General features: G+C 36.8%; 1 long non-coding RNA gene across 1 annotated transcript; it reads left to right on the forward strand.

Annotated features, from left to right (window-relative positions):
• The first annotated feature begins 1,849 nt into the window (after nt 1-1,849).
• LOC135417568 (uncharacterized) lies at nt 1,850-3,427 on the forward strand. Its single transcript, XR_010432110.1, has 2 exons — nt 1,850-2,521; nt 3,119-3,427. It is a non-coding gene; the product is annotated as an uncharacterized LOC135417568 (long non-coding RNA).
• Nucleotides 3,428-18,360: the final 14,933 nt, after the last annotated feature.

Here is an 18,360-nt window from a genome sequence, read left to right on the forward strand (position 1 = left end):
ATATCTTTCAACCTCTCAGTCTCCCAAGCAGATGGCAATGGTTTAGTTCATCGAGCAAGAATATCTTATAAATCACTTGTGTATGTGGTGACAACAAAGGATTCTGAAGGCTTCAGTTGGTAAACACGTTGTCATTATTGCTATATGTTTCCTAATGTTGTCAGGCAATGGTGTCACTGATGTATTAAGGACATCTCAACAAAATTAATGGGAGGTTTTGCTTAAACCTCAGTGGTGTAAAATAAACCCAAGTGATTAGAGTAAATCTATAATTAAATTTTTAAATACTGTTTTAAATGGCGGAAAATTCGGTTCTGCTTGTAAAGACAAAAGCTTTAAATACTGTTTATATTATAATAGCAGATCAATTTTCTCATCCCATAGTAAAGAAAACAGCTAAAAGGGGTAATAATTTGGTTATTTGTGAAATTTTAAAGGAATTCTTCAAATAATTAAGAAAATAAATTTTTCAGAAGAAGACTGTCAGAACTTGAAAATATAACAAATGCTTAACTGCAGATTTCATCACCATCCTTTCTTCTCACATAATGGTATAACCATTTTACATATGTCTTAGATATCTCATGTAAGAAAACTGAGGCATAGATCGTTAAATTAACTTTACAGCTGTCATGCCAAAGGCTATTACCAGCCACACAAGCAGAACCTTCTCCTTCTCAGCTTCAGTGTCTATTTCCATAATCCTCTTTGACTTTTTAGCTATGTCTTATCAAGAAAACTGAAACAGTGAGGAGATAGTGTACTGGAAGAGGAAATCCTTTTTTTAAATGTCTATTCAGTGTAGGCATTGCATTCACTGAAAACCCTGGCATATGTCCAGGTCTATACCAGAGACATGTCTGGGTGTTCTCCAAAGGATTCAGTATTTGGGTATTTTTGTACAATTGTAGAATGATTGAGGTTGGAAGGGACCTTAATGCTCATCTAGTTCCAACCCCACTGCCATGGACAGGGACACCTTCCACTAGACCAGATTGCTCAAAGAGCCACTCAACCTGGCCTTGAACACTTTCAGGTATGAGACATCCATACGTTCTCTGGACAACCTGCTCCAGTTTCCCACCACCCTCACAGTAAAAAATTTCTTCCTAATATTTAATCTAACCCTACCCTCTTTCAACTTAAAACCATTGCCCCTCATCCTGTCACTACATGTCATTGTAAAAAGTCCGTCCCCAGCTCTTTTGTAAGCCTGTTTTAGGTACTAGAAGGCTGCTATAAGACCTCCCTGGAACCTTCTCTTCTCCAGGCTGAAAAATCCCAGCTCTCTCAACCTGTCTTTATAGGAGAGGTGTTCCAGCCATCTGATCTTCTTTATGGCCCTCCTCTGGGTTTGCTCGAGCAAGTCAATGTCCTCCTTGTGCTGGGAACCCCAGACCTGGACGCAGCACTCCAGGTGAGGTCTCACCAGAACAGAGGGACAGAATCCCCTCCCTTGACCTGCTGGACATGCTGCTTTAGATACAGCCCAGGACACAGTTGGCTTTCTGGGCTGCAAGTGAACATTGCTGGGTCATGTCCAACTCTCATTCACCAACACCCCTAAGTACTTCTCAGGGCTGCTCTCGATTCATTGTCTGTCCAGCCTGTATTTATGCTTGGGATTCCCCTGACTCAGTTGGAGGACCTTGAACTTGGCCTTGAACTTCATGAGATTTGCACCAGCCCACCTCTCAAGCCTATCAGGGTCCTGTTGGATGGCATCCCTTCCCTCCGACACGTCAACTGCACCGCACAGCTTGGTGTCATCGGCACACTTGCTGAGGGAGCACTCAATACCAGTGTCCCCTGGTATTGAGATGCTGGTCCCGACAGTGGGACAAAGATGTTAAACAATGCTGGTCCCGACAGTGACCCCTGAGGAACACTACTTGTCACTGTTCTCCGCAGGAATTTTCTTCCTGTGTCTGATGGACACTAGCCACAAGTAAGCTGGGAAAAAAAAAGTCCTAGTTTGTATGGCCTGCAGATGATTTAATGGATATCAAAGACGATGCATCAAACTGAGATTAACGTTGTTGAAAAATATAAATTTGCTAAGAAGGATGAAATTTTGGACAGGCACAAGACCATTTAGTTCCTAAGGTTGGAATTTTTCTTAACTTCACATAAAAATTTGCACTACACTTAATATGTAGCTACAAAATAGGAATGGTTGAGGTTTGTATTAAGGAAGATTTTGGGCTAGGTGGCCATAATATACTGCCTCATAAAAACTGCAAATACAGGAAATATCAGATAAGCATGCAACTCTTGCTCATTTAGATGAGATGCTCTGACCTCACATTATCTTGATCAAAACTATTATTACAGTAATCTCTGAAATACTTTGTACATTGTACAAACCTCATAAAGAAGTATGTCACTTATTATTTCTGGACTCTTATCTGTTTTGCAGAGTTTGTGGATACAGGTAGATAAGCTAGCACAACATTCTTTATGTGGAATCTTACAGGAACAGAAAAGAATACTGTACTTAAAACTCTAACTCAACGTAAAAGTAAGTATTTTTAGCTACTCTAAAGGTGTAAGTGCAAGAATAATAATACCAAAATTTCAAATCTAAATTTTGGTTTGTTGAAAAGTAGTCAAACAAATTTCCTCAATCATAATTCCTGCATAACAAAACTTGTTTAAAAACAAAAAAGAAGAGAAAGTGGATGACTATATTTGTTCTGAACAGACTTGTCACACTGTTTTGTTTATGTATATGTACCTACATATATACATATTTATAGATTGTTCATATTGCTTCTCTATGAAATATTTAACCATATGTTATATGGTATGTGCCTCCTTATTTCTCATAGTGTATGAGTCAAAGTCACTGAAGAATTCAAGGAAAACATTATTTAAGCTTTATTCTGGTAATGCATATGCAGCAGTTTAGGAATTTAAACTGTTGCTGGATCTGAAAATAAATGCTAGTGGTAAAAAAGGATTGATTTCCTACAACAGGAAGTTGTAGGAAATAGCCAGGTAGTTCCTGGCTATTATATTCAGCAAACCATTTTGTCGGGAGGCACAATGATCACCCTCAATTAATTCTTGTATCTCTAGACAGTTTAAGAAATTTTTCTGTTTAAATTTCTTCCAGGCAAAATAAGAGGAACAATTAGTGCCTTTACAGAGAGAAACAGGAGAATCCACTGGTCCATATCCTGAACCATTTGACTGGGGCTGTTCAAGAACAAAATTGGACCATCTGGGATCATCTGAATCTCATTTAATGAGTTTTCTGTAGACTGGCTACTTCTGTGCTCATTTCCCTGCAGCAGTTCAACTTTATTGTTATCAACAAAGCATTGCCATTTTACCCGCTGACTGATACTCTTGCCTCATTCTTGAAAAAGATCTGATAAGCCAAAATCTACAATTTCCAAATAAATAAATTTTGGTGACCAAATATTTCTTATCTGAAAAATTGTGTTGAACTTTCAGAAACAACAAAAATGTTTATGCCAGTTCTGTAAATTTTACTGTATGATTTTATTCAATGGATTACTCTGATATTGTACTGTAAATGTTTTTCATTGAATTATGTTAGAAGTCAACTGCAATAGAATTTAAATACTTGATAGAACAATGTAATGGAAAGAAAAAATGAAATCCTGAAGACTCGTAATAATTGTTCTGCCTCTGACTTCCAGGGAATTAGTATTGCACTTAAACATTTTCTTTTGCACCATTTAGTGACCTTCTGATTTGGACTAAACTAGTCTGTGTCCAGGGTTCTTGACAAATTCATTTAAGTGGAAATGAATCAATTAATTAAATCAGAGTTTGAAATGTGGCTACTAATGAGTTTGATGCCATTAAGTGAATATGTACACATTCAAATAAGAACTTTCCTTCAAAATTTTAGGATTTTACTATAGATGTTTAAATTAAATTTATTATCATGTGTAGAAGATGCTCTCAAAAGTTATATACATTTATTTACTTGAAGTACTAAATCATGATTTTCCATTTTAAAATACTAGAGCTGAAATACAAGTGAGGAAGCTGGTAGTGCAAGATCTTTTTTAGTAATTCTGGAGAAAAATGTGTGAGACACAGCACATCTCATTCTGAAATGGAAAACAAGGATGCCCTTATTTTAATGACCTGCCCTCAAAACAACAAAAAGTATTCAAACTCAGTTGCATTTTGAAAGGGAGGAGGAAAAAATACTCTCTCTGCACAGTAGGAAGTTCCTCTGCCTTTCGTATTTCTAATTCCAGGCAGGATGCTATCTGCTCCAAAGAGCAAGAAAACAAATGCCAAGCTTTAATCAGAATTATATTGGCTGTGTAGGGACTTTCAGATCATTTGCCCATTCCTAACAATGCCATGCAGATTCCCTTCAGAATATCAATGCAGAGGCCTTTGCCCTTGCTGTGAAGAAAAGGTTGCAAAAGACTGAAGATGAGCAGCAGGTCCGTTTGAGGTTAACATTCCTTTTTGTGATGGGGGGAGGAGGAAAGGGTAAAAGTTTCACTCTAATTTAATTCCTTAATGAAACTAAGAATTAGAATCCCTGCAGTGTAGCGCTGACCTTTTCTCTAGTGTCAAGCAATTTTTTTCCTCAAATACATCTTGGATAATGCTGTAGGCTTATGGTTATCTGAGGGTTGGCTTAGAGGCCATTAATAAGACACACTGTACTGAATCTGATGGACCTTACAGAGCTACCTTAATAAAAATCTTTGTTGCAGAAAGTGCAGCCCTGTTTTTCAAATAAGAAATGTTTGATCATTGCAACATGTGTTTATTTCTTTATAGAAAATGATAGCTTTTACCTATATCACTTAATTTTTAAAAAATTTAAGAGATGTTCTTTTCTGCTTCCATTTCCCCCAGTGTCCCTAAAATCCCCAGGTCTTACTCCTCTTATTCTGTGCAATAAAACATGCCCACAAAAAGGTAGACTTCAATGCAGGTAAGATGCACTTAGACCATCATATTGTTTGGACAGTAAAGCAGCTGGAGAAAACATGAACAATAAACCAGCTCAGTTTATTTACTTCTGATTCATAGGAAAAAGGCAATTGTTTTAGATGCATTGGAAAGCCACTGCTGTATCCACCCCCCGCGCCTCCCCCCCTTCTTTAGTCTCCTAGTCAGAATTTGTTCATTTTTAAATTGCAATTTTATAGCTATTCAGTTTTTGTCAATATGACTATGGTCTGAATAAATTTTTATCATTAACAAGTGTTAGTCAGCAAAGTCTAATAATAGGAAAAAATTGTATCTTTCATTCATATTTATTTTCCAAGCTTTTCTTGAAAGAGATATGCTCTACTCAATAATTTAGCTTACATGTTCTTAGCAGAATCTCTTCCATTCTGAATTCTTCTTTCCTGGATGTGGCTGAACAGGTCTGTAAATTCTAGATGAGATTTCATGAGGGCCTTTTACTGAAAATACTACAACAGAAACATATTTAGGGAAGCACATAATACAATGGTTCATAATTGTTTTACAATCAACTAACTGTATTTTTCTGCAATCAACTAACTGTATTTTTCTAATCTTTCTAATTTCTAATTTTCACTATATGTTCTGGGACTACTGTACCACTGTGTTTGTCTTTTACATCCTTCTTTTCTACTGCGTTCTCCATCCTCCCATTCCAGTTCTTCTAAATCCTCTGCTCTATTTAATATAACTTCATGAGATGTCTTCACACATTAGATTTCTACTTTTGTTTATATTTATATTTAATTACTTCTCTCTAGCAAACCCTTTCATAATGTCTTAATGTATATACTCAGCCTAGAATAATACCACTTCCTCCTTTAGAGATTTTTTTTCAAAGAAATATGCTATTCTTCTTATCAAAGAACAGCTAAGTTTTTAATGATTTTTCTTTAATCTATGTTTTTGAAAACTAACATCTCCCCAAATGAAATAATGTCTACTGCTTAAACTACCATAGAACTGCTTTATGCATAATGACACGTGGTCCCCCCTTTTTATAGCTAGACAATTTACATGTGTGCTATAATTTTATGGCATCATATTGAATATATTATTGCACATTAGAAGGGGGACTCAAATATTTGTAAATAAACATTGACTATAAGATAGCAATGAATGAATACTTGAGATAAACTCTACTTCCTATGGGAAATGTTACTGTTTCCATTGTATTTCACTAGATCAACAGAACAACTGGCTCTTTCAAACTTGTAACAGGTTGACAAGTTCCCATTTCACAGCATATTACTAGCTTTGTTAATAACTGGAAATAAATTTTTGAGTGCATGATGATGTGTTAGGATTTCATATTATCAGCTAAGAGTGTTAGAGAAGAACTTCAGATCAAGTTTTTCACTTGTTCCTATTTCTATCTTCTCGGTGTATGCTAAAAAACCAATTGCTTTAGATCTTTCTTAGTATGAAATCTATCTACACATCTAGTTTAACTATTTAACTATGCCCTTTAGACGGTAATAGTTTCTTTATTACATGATGCATTTAAGCATAGATTCAAGGTTTCATTGACTTTTTTTCCCATTTATTATAACACATTACATATCCACACTCCATTTCAGCATCCTGCCTACATTGCCTAATCAACAGTGAGGAACTGATATGCTGTAGGAGAAAAAGACGTACACTCAAGGAACCACCAAATCTAGAAGTGGTGCATGCTAGATCAGTCTATCATCCCTCTCCACCACTTGCAGTGAAGTAAATTCACAAGAGAATTAAAACTGTGAGAGACAGTGAGATACTTCTTTGGAAACTGCCTAGAAACTCCATATTGGAGTCTCTTCATCTCTTCCCAGATCAGTGTAATGTAAGTTAGGGGCTGAAAGCCAAAGCTGTGTTATGGCTGTCTCCTTTCTGCTGAATGGCTGTTTGTTAGAAGACTCTTTTACAGTTGTGTTATGTTCTTTATTTCTTTCAGTTCTACTTTTATTTCTTTTCTGAGTTGTCTTGCATTTAAATGTTCCTAACAACCCCTAAAATAATAGGAGACTAGTATGTACCCTGCATCTGTGTCAACTTAATCAACTTTTAAGTACCATTTTCTTAGTATTTTTGTGCATAAGCCATGCAAGGAAGAAAATCGTAACAAATTCAGCTTCACACAGGGACTTTCCAAAAATCCATTTTTATAAACACCTCTACAAAGTAATTTTAATGGGAAATTAATGCAGGCAGATATGTGCAATGGATGGTTCAGATGAGAGGAAAGTTATGAAAGTACTAAAAGACCGTGTAGAAAACTAGTCTACAACTTCAAGTTTCCAAATAGTTGGAGAATTTTGATGTTTGGCAGAAGCATTATAGGCATTGTTCTTAATTTTCAGGAAAAAAAAGCTTGAAAAACAAAATAAATTCACTTTTCAGTGTTTAAAAAATTAAGAACATGGGTAAAGTATGTCTGTACTTGTGGAAATATGCATGTATGTTAACACTTTGTGCGAAAAATTGGGACATGGAACATTAGTGAGGGAGAAAAAGAAGTGGTACTGTTGGGTTCCAAAATATGATATCTGCAGAAAGAAATTTGAGTGGTCTCTGCAGAAAACCTTGAGTCACAGAAGCTGGGGAAAAACCTCTGTTTGCGGGCCAGACCAGATGTCACTTGTTTAGAATCCTCTGCCGAGAGACAAGGAGATGGTGCTCTGATGTTATCAGACCTCTGCATAAAACCCATTGTATTCTCCCCTTGGCATATGTATTCTCTGTATCCCTTGCATCCTGCAGATCCAATAGCTAATCCCCCCTGTAAAATCCCCCAAGACAGAGTTTTTCCCATGAGGTAATTCCTAAGACTGCAAAATGTGTTAACCTGGGTTTTCCCCTTACATCATCCTTGTGAAACCCCCCAATTTTAATAGAATGAATATGCAATCTCCCTGACGAATATGTAAACCCCTTGTTGAATATGTAGACCCTAAACCCTTTAAATATGAAATTGTATGTCCAATAAGCCATTCTAGTTTCTGCCTCCAAACTGGGATTATGTTAGTTAATTGACTTGCTACATGGTACTACTCTTTTTGGAAAAGGTATCAGTTCCTTCATTCATCCAACATCTAATCTTCCACTTTTCCTCTGAATTGCAACTTACACACAGCTGTGTTTCTCAAATAAATATTTATGCTTATGGAATTAACTAAAAAAAAAAAAAGTGCAGTCTTTCAAAATGCAGCAGTATTTAATTTCTATTAAACAACACATAATCGCTTTTATTGAGCTATTCAGAGTATTTGAAATATGCAATTTATAATTATTCTGCTTTCTTTTTTTTTTTCTTAGCTTGAAATATCACAATTTTCTCTAATACATGGTATGTGACACAGAAATATCTTACCTAGAACACACCAAACTATCTTGGAAATGTAAAGCCATGTTGGAGAGAAGATTTTTTGTGAACTAATTTGCTTTAGCTATGCTGTGCTGAAATAACTAGACTTTTTCTAGAAATATTTTTATCAGATGTCATTGCACTACAGAGACCTTATCATATATCTATTGAAAATAAAAGACATCATGCTCATTGTTATGGTAATCATGTCTGAGTCCTTTTCAAGAGGAATTAAACATTTAAATAAGATCTTACCTGCCTAAATATCTTTGTGGACTTGGACCTTCACCTCCTAAATTAGTTTTCTAATTACAGTTTCACTGAGGATTCTTGGCATGAGACATAAACACATTAAGTTTGTCAGTGGCCTCCCAAACATACCTTTGATTGATGAGGTGAGAAATTAAAGGAGTTGTAAGAAAATCAAACAATGCTTCATACTAGAATACATATTGTACCTCAAAATAAATTCTTAAAAGTCATCTGTCTAGGTGTCCTTCAAGCACATTTTCCTTCTTTCTTCACGTTATTTTTTCCTATAAGATGCAGTTTATTATATATATAAAAAAAAGAATCTTACTACTAGTTAGATTTTATTGTTTCACAAGAGAGAAGAGTTTTCCTGTGTTACATGTCACAAAAACCTTAAACCTGCAAATATTTACTACTTATCATGTGTGATTCTATTATTTTCAAAGAAAAATAAAAATGATTAAAGTTACTAATCTGTAAAAGAACTTAGAGATACACAAGTTTATTTATTGAATTTTGTCACTTGCTTTTTTTTTTCACCTGGAATTATTATCTTTTCAAATTGGTGTACAACATACTCTTTTCTTTTATTCCCAAACACAACTTTTCTGTTGTTCTTACATATTAGGAGCACAGCTCAAGATATCCATAGCTATTTTTACATTTTATTGGAGTAGATCACAGTGGCTACCATATGCTGTTTTCTGTATTATGTTTTGTGTGTGTTTTCTGATAGAGCATTGCTAGATGCCTATCACCTCTATCTGTTATATTGCCTTTCCCTGATCTGCACAGTCTGGTTTTTATTCTGTAGCTGTCTATCAGGCCAAAGAGTATAGTTTCTATCAAAAGAACATACTTCATCTGGCACATGCTTTCAGACAGTTGGAGTTCTCTCTTCTTTCTCACATCGTTGAGAGACTGAGGTTTCTGTCCTTTCCTTGTCCTTACTAAATCTCTTTGGATGCTTAATGTATTTTAGGAATTGCCTTATCAGTGGATTGCACACAGCTGGTGTGACAAGTGTGGTTTAACTACAGCCAGCAACTAAGCCCCACGAAGCCACTTGCTCACTCCCCTATGGTGAGATGGGGCTGAGAATCAGAAGCGAAAAAGTGAGAAAACTTGTTTGTTCAGATACAGACCATTTAATAGGTAAAGCAAAAGCCATGTATGCAAGCAAAGCAAAACAAGGAATTCATTTCCCACTTCCCATGGGCAGGCAGGTGTTCAGCCATCCCCAGGAAACAGGGCTCCATTGTCTGTAATGATGACTTGGGAAGACAAACACCAACACTCAGAATGTCTTCCCCTTCCTTTTTCTTCCCCCAGCTCTATATGCATGATGTCATGTGGCATGGAATGTCCCTTTGGTCCGTTGGGGTCAGCTGTCCCAGCTGTGTCCCCTTCCAACTCCTTGTGTACCTCCTGCCTCCTCACTGGTGGGACAGTACAAGGGGTAGAAAAGGCCTTGACTCTGTAAGCACTACTCAGCAGTAACTAAAACCATCCCTGTGTTATCAACCATGCTTTCAGTCCCATACTAGCCACTATGAAGAAAATTAACTCCACCCCAGCCAAAACCTGAAGACTGGTGATGATGTACCCTGACAGCCCAGCCTTTAGTTGTTTTTCCAGCTCTGTTATCTGAAATCAGAGGAATCTTTCACATTTCTTCTGCAGATCCATAAATATTGCATATACAGGGCCTATGAGGGGTATCCATCAGAAGTCCATCCAGTGTTTCCTTGGCTTTAACAGGTCTCTGCTCTTCAGCAAAAAACTTCCCTGTGATTCAGTGAAAACTTCTAAGAGCTTGAGCAGGGTAACTTTTGAATTAAAAATGGATTTTATAAATGAGGATATGGTAACATGATGTAACATGAAGTAACATGATGAAATTCAATGAGGGTAAGTACTATATCTTTTAAGTCAACCTGGCCTACTGTTCCCAGCAAATACAAAATTTAAAACAGGGAGGAAAATCCTGCTAGGAGGGGGGGAATAACTGATCTGGGAGTTTTATCTGTTCAAATATTGTATTTGAGCCAAAATGATATAGTTACAGATGTGGCAAACATCACCAGGGATATAACTGGTGCCATATTTAAGAAAAGAGAAATAATCATACTTTTATAGTTGTCTGCCTTAAAAGGACCATGTCAACACTTTTAATAGATGTGTTTATAAGTTAACCTTCCTAGGATAACAGAACAGGAGAGGTAGAAATAAGGGAGGGTAGAGGAAGCATAATATTAATCTTCACACAATAAACAGTTACTGTATTAAGAAGTACTTTTTTATCATCAAGAAATAATTGACTTGCTGCAGAAATGATTAATTACAGAAACTGGGGGGAAAATCCTGCTTGCAAAGACACCTAAGCAATAGAATAGACTAGCTTGTGAGGTTTCAAAAATCAGACTAGATGACCATCAGATACAATTAGTTTGTACAGTTTGAAACAGAGGACTGTATGGAATGCTTCATGAGGTCACTTCAAACCCTATGAAATACTGTTTCTATACATAGTCCAGTCACTAATGCCAATGGTAGTTTCATCATCCGTTTCAGTGATTAGGTGATCTAAATGTAATTAAAAGTCTCCTCTGCAAGCCAGTGAGATACTGCAATTCTGTGATTCTGTGATTCTATGAGTGAGTCACTCCTTAACAATGTCACTTAAGGGACTTCTTGCCATAACCATAGATTTAACTATAAACTCCCTTAACTGTTGAAAGGATGAAGATATGAAGATGTAAACTAATAGTACTGATTTCATAGCTCTGTGGAGCTATTGTTCCAACTTCTTTGAAGGCTTTTGAAACTCTCACCTAATAATAATTGAAGATGGCAGCAGTGTGTTTTAAGAAAATGGTTTGAAAAATGTACTCCTGCACTTATGGCACTAAAAGTCCTTATTTTTGAAAGCTAAAGTGTAGGGAAAGAACAGCTGGGATGACATCTCTTGTCCACATTTGGGAATTCAAATGTAAAATGTAGTACTTTACCACTGATAAGAGTTTTACAGAAAATGGTTTGTTTACTGCTTGGAAAACTGATGATTTGACTGAATCAACAAGATGCCCACAATTTGCACCTGCTTGTCTTGTTTTGATGAATGTGAAACTATGCAGATTTAGCATTACCAGGTGTACTGCTGGAACACATATGCTCAAGCACTCTGTTTTTCTTACTCTTCTTTCTTCCTTCCTTTCTTAAATCAATTTTGCAAGAAGTTTGTGGATTTTTTTATGTAACTGGACAGAAGGGCTCACAGCCCATCTCTTTTGCTTTGATAATTGTGCATCACTGTAAGATCTGCATCCATCTTTCCTTCATTTTACTGATCTAAATTACTTGTTTAAAATACCACTTTCTCTATGTGACTGCAAAGAACATGATACTTTCGTCTCTACTGAAGAGCTAATAATGAGAAAATATTGTGTGTACCTTTGGCAACTAGAAACCCCTAGAGAACTCTGAAGAGCTTTTTCCAGAAGCATCTCATTACTAGTGAGAAACTTTATAATTTTTAACTTACTCTAAGGTTTTTATTTCTATTTTGTATGTTTGTGTGAGTTTGCACAGCTTTTCTTTTAGAACTCCAGATTAAGTTTGAAATATTTGTCATTAAGTACAGTGCTAAAGAATGTCCCAAACCCAGTACCTCCAACAGAAACCAACAATCCTTGTCTTCCCAATTTTAAAAATAATTTTTCCTTCTAGGATCAACAACCTGTGTCTGTGGGAAGTGCTTTCTTTCCAAGCGTTAAGGTTTCACTAACAAATTAATTCATAAAAACTGGAGTTATCTATATTACGAACATAGATATTATTTTCATCTCTTTGATGCACTGGATTAATCTCTAGTTATGTGTTTACTGCTGTTGGGATATGCATAAATGCATATGTGTAGAATGAAGTCTTGAGAAAAAAGAAATATCAAGGAAAGAATTGCATCCAAATACTTTATCTAGACCTGTGCTAAGTACCCCATGTGTAGAAAAAAAGACACCAAACAGGAAATTTTCATTCAGTAAAAAGGATGTTGTTAAAACAGGTGAGAGAAATTAGTAATTTATCACTGGCAATTGAAATCTGCACTAAAATTTAGAATTCCTTGGCTCTGTCACATCGCTGAAAGGAAGGGGATGGGAATGTCTCTATCACAAGAATTCAATTTTCATTGATATGGTATATACTAAACATGCAGCCTCAGGGGAAAATGTGGGACAAAATCTTATTACAAAGTAATTCCTATCCATTAATAAATGTATAAATACAAAGATGCTTAATACTTTTACAATAGTCTCTACACAGAGGCTGCTGAACAAAAAAAATGGATGGGCAGTATATTTAGTATTTATGTCAAGCAAGAATAACCTGAAAATACACAAACTTCCCATCAAACTGAATCAAGACATTCTGTGCTTATAAATTGAGAAACCCAGTCTGCAACATGAAGGTTTTGTAGACTCTAACAGTTTAATTTGAATCTGCATCTAGTCATAATGTCAGGAATTTGTTCCTTTGTGACAAAAGTAATCAAAATCACTCACAGAATCACAGAATATCCTGAGCTGGAATGGACCCACAAGGATTATCAAAGTGCAGCTCCTGGACCTGCACAAGACAGCCCCAGCCATCACACCATGTACCTGAGAGCATTGTCAAAATCCTTTTTGAACTCTGGCAGGCTTGACCACTTCCCTGGACAGCTTGTTCCAGTGCCCATCCACACTCTGGGTGAAGAAACTTGTCCTACTATCTAACCTAAACCTTCCCTGACACAGCTTCATGATATTCCCTTAGGTCCTGTCACTGGTCATCAGAGAGCTCAGTGCCTGCCCCTCCTCTTCCCCTCTCAAGGAAGTTATAGACTACAATAAGGTCTCCCCTCAGTCTCCTCTTCTCCAGGCTGAACAGACCAAGTGACCTCAGCCACTCCTCACACAGCTTCCCCTCAAAACCCTTCACTATCTTTGTAGCCCTCTTTTGGATGCTTTCTTATAGCTTAATGTCTTTTTTAATGTTGTGGCACCCAAAACTGCACATAGTACTTGAGGTGAGGCCACACTATCACAGAGTAGAGCAGGACAATCATGTCCTTCAACTGGCTGGTGATGCTGTGCCTGATGTCTTGGTTAGCATCTTTATCAATGGGTTGGAGGAGGCAATGAAGCATATGCACATGAAGTGTGTAGATAAAACTAAACTCAGGGAAGACAAGTTGATATGCTTGGGGGTAGGGTCCTATCCAAAATCATCTGGACAAGCTAAAGAATTGGACAGATGGGAATCTTGTGAATTTGATCAAGGACAAGCGTGAAGTCTAGTCCTGAGGCAGTAGAGCTTCTATAATGACAACAGGTTGCAAAGAGACAAGCTGGGAGTAGCTCTGCAGAAAAAGTTATGGTGAGCAGTGAGATGCACCTGAACCAGGAAAGAGGGCCAACAGCTTCCTGGTCTATATGAACAGAACCATAGCCAGCAGATACAGAGAGTGGTTTATCCTCAACACTCATTAGGCCAAATCCACATTACTTTGTTCAGTTTTAGTCCCCTGATGCAAGAAAGATATAAACAAATTGGAATGTATTCAGCAGAGGGTCCTCAGGGTAGAAGTAGTGGGAGAACTTGCCCTGTGGAATGACACTGAGAGACAAGACCTGGAGAAAGGATAGCTTTGAACACATCTGTGATCAGCCTTCCAAATACCTTCAAGGAGATTATCAAGGAGATAAAGCCTGGCCTTCAACAACTCTATGTGGTAGGAGGAAGAGAGTCAGTGACTGTAAACTGAGACACGAGATGTTCATACTGGATAAAAGGAGAAATTTCTTCACCTTGAGGGTAGCTCAGCAATTGGGCAGGCTGCCCAGAGAGGCTGTGTAGTTTTGAAGGTTTTCAACACCCAGTGGGACAAAGCCCTGAGCAACCAGGTTGGACGTCAGAGCCTGCCCTGCTGTGAACGGGAGATTGGACTGGAGACCTCACAAACTCCCTTCCAGCCTGAATTTTCTGTGGTACCACGACTCTGTGAAAATCCTCCTTACTGACCAAAACAATGCAGATGCAATAAATAAATGTGAAAGCCATGTTTGTGTGAGATTTTGTCCAATAAGTTGCACCAAGGTTAAAAATTAAACCTTGAAAGCCTTCTTTTTTTAGTTTTATAGGAAAAAATCTATCTCCTATAAAAAGCATTTGCAGCAGGGAAATTGCCAAACTGAAACCAGTACACCATTGAAAGTTCAACAAAACAACATTTATTACAAAGAAGTAGCAAACAAAACGAGAAACCAAGAGACGGGAAAGAGAAGGGAAACGAGCCCCCAAGACAACCCCCTACTCACTCGGGCATTACTTACGAGGTTGTCTTACACACCCCAGAATGCTTAGAATTCCCCATAGCAGAAGCTGCATCTCTGGAACGTCAGCAGGCTCACAGGACAGCAGGTGTCCCTGCAGAGACAACCTTGTCCTCCATGTGACGCTTGAGTCCGCTCCCAACAAGAACTATCTGCTTTTTATGCAATTAATTGGTGACGTCTACGTGGGCAGGTGTGGCCAGCACGGCCCAGCTAGAGGCCTTCAGTCCCTCCCCCATTATGTAAATGGTGCCCCTTCTGCACATGAGTGTACATTGGAGTTTCCCCATGCCTGAGTGCTACACCTCGGGGGGTCTTTCCTAAATGAGTCTGGGGGCTTACTTCATCCTCCTCCTCTTCACTTTCTGCTTCAAATGTCCTTGGAGTGCGGTTGGCCAATAGTCAGGCCCCATTTAATTTCAGTTTATACAAGATGCTTCCTTCAAGGACGAAGTTCTTGTTTATCAATGCTTGTTCTCACATAACTTGGCAGGAAAAGAACAGACTCTTGCTGGTGGCTGGGCCAAACACAGACCAAAAAGTGATAGCATCTAATTAAGTAAGAATATAGCGTTGCATATAGACATTTATGAAGAGATCTTTTTGTTTGTGTATTTTTCATTCTGAAATATGCAGAAGAGGAAATCAACTTGTGGCTACTTTTTTGTGGACAAGTTTCTGCTGTTATTTTTGTTATAGATTAGAAGTAGCAGGTAAAACCACTAATGATCAAAAGTACAGGTGACTATAACAAGCAAAGATCCCAAGGAAAAATGTCAGTATGGCTAAAACTTAAGACAGCTAACTTTGGCCTTAATTATTGCAAAATATAGTAATGAAGATTTTATTTCTTTCTTTATTCGATAAAAATGTCTTTATTTACCCTCTCTTCCATTTTATAGTTTCAAATCCCTTACAATTCTTTCAAGAGAGAGACTGCTTCTCACTGAGGTCTCATCACATTTATTTATGGACTTTTTTTTCAGAATTTTTATGCCAGAAGTCTAAGAACTATGCCTAGAGGTGGAAATGCTAATGGTAACTATAAAAGCCCTTTGATGGTCAGAGGGACATTGTAGGCTTTTGTTTTGGCAAGTACATTCCTGTAACTTAATTTTTTTTTCCTCTATTTTTTAACAAACCACAGTAAAATCTCTTAGGAGGTATCGTTTAGTCTGATACTGGAGAATTGTCTGTTTTATTTTCTTTTATGCAGGCAGACACTGTAGGCAGCCTGTGTCTGACAGAACTGAACGTACAAAGTTCTGTTCCTTTCCTGAAGGCAACAAGACTTACTGCAGATCCCCTGCCCTGAGCTGTCCAGTGAACACTGTCCATCTGCATTGATATAGAATGCAAATAAATACTGTAACTTAGAGATTTCATTTAACATTTAGTTTAAAATCACTTCACGGAGCTATAGTTGCTTTGAGGTTTGTTTATCTGAAGTGTGAGCAAGGTGTCTGTAAAACCAAGAGTTCAAAATTCCTACGTGTCACATTTTCCACCGTTTGCAGGAAAAAATTGTATCCTTCTCTTTAACCTGCATTCTAATTAATCCCTGGTACACTTGTAGCTAATAATAATTATACATGAAGTTTTAATATAATTTGATCAAAAATGTCATAAAAGCCCTGAGAAACTGGTATTTAAACAGATGCAGTAAAACATTTTGATTTGTTCCAGAGTTGTATCTTTAGTCAGCCATTCCACCTCTATGGATCACATTAAAGGTAAACATGGTAAACAAGGTAAAAAACTGTATTTTTGATTGATAGCCATTGTTTTGACTCTAGAAATACCTATTTTTAATCTTTATTAAGTATATTTTTACTTCCTGTAATATTTTCACAATAGTTCCTTGGAGATTAACAAAAAGTCTCAATATAATCTGATGGTTAGTAGAGGGTTTTGGATATTATCTTGTCAGTCTTAAAGCCAGAGCTTTTCTAAATTTTTTTTAAAATTAGTTTATTGAGTCTCCAGGGAGTCTAAACCTCGATATGCTGGTTTTTCCTGTAACCACAGACTCCCATAGGAACAAGGATAGGCTACATCAGAATACAAAGTGCCTTCTGCTTGTCCAAAATGCCTTTTTCAGTGCTTTTTCATATACATCCATGTGGAACATAATATGGAAAGATACTAAATGATTCAAAGTTCCCAGATCTGGTAGGGTTTCTCAATACTGCCACTGTTAGTACATTTAGTAGGGTATCTACTTTGCTATAACAGCAAAGCTGGATAAACATGTCTGAGTTAGCTTAAACCAATTAGTTAAAATCTGAGCCATTACCCATCTTCTTGGGCAGGCTGTAAAGGCTGGTCTGAACCCAAGCAGTTCAGCTTCAGGTAGATCAGTTTAATCTGCAGAGGAAATGTGTCTACTTCAGTTTTTGTCAGGCTTTTTAACAACACACATGAAAGTCCGACCTTCGACATCTGGGCATGTCGTATCATAAACAATGTGCTTACCGGCCCTGACGCTGACAATGCACACTATTTGCATGGGCTTATACTTTTAGATAGATAGATAGATAGATAGATAAATAGATAGATAGATAGATGATAGATAGATATATGTGTATAGATTGAGATGAATTTTAGGTATCCAATAGGTATTTATACTTGCACTCCTGTTAATTTATTATCTTAAATACTTTGGGAGAGAAATCAACATAAATCACAGTAGATTTTAGTTTATAAATAAAGGTCAGAGTAGAATATCAGGTTTTACAAAAACCTTCAGATATGAAAACTTTGATTTGATGAAAGAAAAAAAATTGCATTTTTTCCTCAGGACTCACAAAATAATACGTACTTGTTACTAGTGAATCTTCATTAATTCAAACTGTATTCTCTGAAGATTCCAGATTGAAATTTATTTCATAAGAAGTACCTATAAATTTTTCATGTCCAGTACACAACATAATGTTTATAGAGTAAATAACAAATGCTAATGAGGCAGTAGCCATCTATCCACCCCACACACTGACATTATTAAGCTGCAAAATAGGTAATAAAAAGTTATTCTATTTCAAGTACCATTTTCTGGACAAAAATCATGTAAATGTTGATGCATGGTGAATTAAAGTAAATTAATCTGATTATATGAGTGAATTGAACAAGCTGTGCAATATAAATATTTTAATCACTTCTTGATCCAGAAGTACCTCATTTACAAATGAGCAATTACTTTCTACCTCATGGGAGTTGTCTCTAATTATGAGGCAGTCTAGTTGGTGCTATACAAAAAGTACATGTAAATATCAAACATCAGACCCTTGAATTTGTCATTTCTAATATGAACAGCATTTTATATCCCTTTGTGCAATCCTCTTTGTCTTTTACACTAGTGATTTTATTTATTGTGATTTTACCCTGAGCAGACCAGTCAATATGAAG

The sequence above is a fragment of the Pseudopipra pipra genome, chromosome 1, assembly GCF_036250125.1.
Source record: "Pseudopipra pipra isolate bDixPip1 chromosome 1, bDixPip1.hap1, whole genome shotgun sequence".
Lineage (NCBI taxonomy): Eukaryota > Metazoa > Chordata > Aves > Passeriformes > Pipridae > Pseudopipra > Pseudopipra pipra.